At 49.1% G+C, this 1,941-nt stretch overlaps 1 pseudogene; it reads left to right on the top strand.

Annotated features, from left to right (window-relative positions):
• The first annotated feature begins 308 nt into the window (after positions 1-308).
• LOC123408567 lies at positions 309-851 on the top strand (annotated as a pseudogene).
• Positions 852-1,941: the final 1,090 nt, after the last annotated feature.

The raw sequence follows: 1,941 nt of genomic DNA, 5'->3' as shown, positions 1-1,941 counted from the left end.
TGTTGTCCGTCTTCAGGATGGCTCCACCAACTCGCCAGAATCCGGGTCGCGAGGGTGATGATGCTCCGCCACCGCCTCCTCCTCCACCGCCGCCTCCTCCTGCACACGCATGGCAAGTGGTGATGGCTGCAAAAAATGCTAACACCCAGATGTTAATTCAGCTGCTGCAAGAGAGGACCAAACAGCAGCAGGGCAATTTCAACCATGGTGCTCATCAGTTTGCATCTCTGAATCAATTCCTGGCGAACCAGCTGAAGTTCTTCACATCTTGTGACCAGCCATTCAACGCTCAGGACTGGATTGGGGACATGATTAAACACTTTGAGTGCAGCAATGTACGTCCAGAGGACTTCGTCAAGTTTGCAACGTTTCCTTTCAAGGGGCAGGCATCAGTTTGGTGGCAGCAGTTGAAGGACTCCAGGGGAGACAGAATGATCAGTTGGGACGATTTCTGGAAAGATTTCAGGTCTTACTATATCCCGTCTAGCTTTGTGGAAGAGATGCGTGAGAAGTTCAGGCCTTGAAGCAAGGTGGATCCTCTGTGTACAAGTACAACGTCGAGTTCCACGAGTTGGCTCGATATCCTTTGCAGGACATTCCAGACCAGAAGAGCAAGATCTATCAGTTCAGAGGTGGTTTGAGAGAGGACTTGCAGCTGGCCCTTTCCTTGCACGATGTCGATGAGTTTTATAAGTTCTATAACTTGGATCTCAGGGCTGAGGCAGCTTTTCTCAGAGTGGAGAATTCGAGGAAGCGCTTGAGAGATTCTAGCTCATCGCCCTCAACTCAGGTGGACCAGAAGCAGCAGATATTTTGGGTGTCTCCTCCTCCTCCTCGGCAGACTCAGCAGTTCAAGCAGGTGGTCGTGCTTCTTCCCACCCACCCAACCCAGCTTTCTAGCAGAGGTTTCAGCAGCAGAAGCAAGGCAATCCTCAGGTGCAATTTCATCTGCTACAAATGTTACTTGTCACAAGTGTGGGCAGAAGGTTCACTACTCCAACAAGTGCACCTCTCAGCAGCGTCTTCCGCCCCCTCCTCCAGGGAGGCCTCCAGGCAATGCTATGGTGAAATTCAACCCCAGGTCTGCGAGAGTCAATATGGTGAATGCAGCTGAAGCAGAGACTCCTCAGTCATGATTATGGGTAATCTCCTGGTTAATGATTTTCCTGCAAAGGTTTTGTTTGATTCTCGTGCTTCGCATTCGTTCCTCTCCATTCCATTTGCATCCAAGCATAATTCTCATGTAGAGGAGCTGCCTAGACCGTTGTTAGTAGTATCTCCGGGCAAGTTCATCCATGCAAGTACTCGAGCCCCAGATGTCTCTGTCAAGACGGGCAATTATGCCTTTGTGGCTTCTCCAATTGTCCTTGGCAAGTCTGATATTGATTTGATCCTTGGGATGGATTGGTTGGCTCTGAACAAGGTGTCTATTGATTGTGCAGCTAAGGAAGTGAAGCTAACTCATCCTTCGGAGGACGTGATTATCTTCGCGACGCGTGATGACACGGTCTGTCTGTTTTCCTTGAATAAGAAGGGTGAGATCTCTCCAATTTCTCAAGTCCCAGTGGTCTGCGAGTATGAAGATGTTTTTTCGTAAGAACTGCCAGGAATGCCTCTGCACCGAGGAGTTGAGTTCGTAATTGAGCCTGAACCGGGTACTGAACCAGTGTGCAAGCGACCGACAAACTGGGTCCAGAAGAGCTGAAGGAGCTGAAGAAACAACTTGATGAGCAAGAGCATCTGGGTCTGATCAGACCAAGCTCATCTCCTTGGGGTTGTGGAGTTCTTTTCATCAAGAAGAAGGATGGCACAGACCAACTCTGTGTCGATTACCGTCCATTGAATAAGAAGACGGTCAAAACAAGTATCCACTTCCCAACATCATTGAGTTGTTTGTGCAATTGACAGGGGCTAAGATCTTCTCAAAGCTTGATCTCGGGA

The sequence above is a fragment of the Hordeum vulgare genome, chromosome 1H (assembly GCF_904849725.1).
Source record: "Hordeum vulgare subsp. vulgare chromosome 1H, MorexV3_pseudomolecules_assembly, whole genome shotgun sequence".
Lineage (NCBI taxonomy): Eukaryota > Viridiplantae > Streptophyta > Magnoliopsida > Poales > Poaceae > Hordeum > Hordeum vulgare.
The sequence above is the reverse complement of the archived record's forward strand: the minus strand, read 5'-3'. Positions and strand labels throughout refer to the sequence as shown.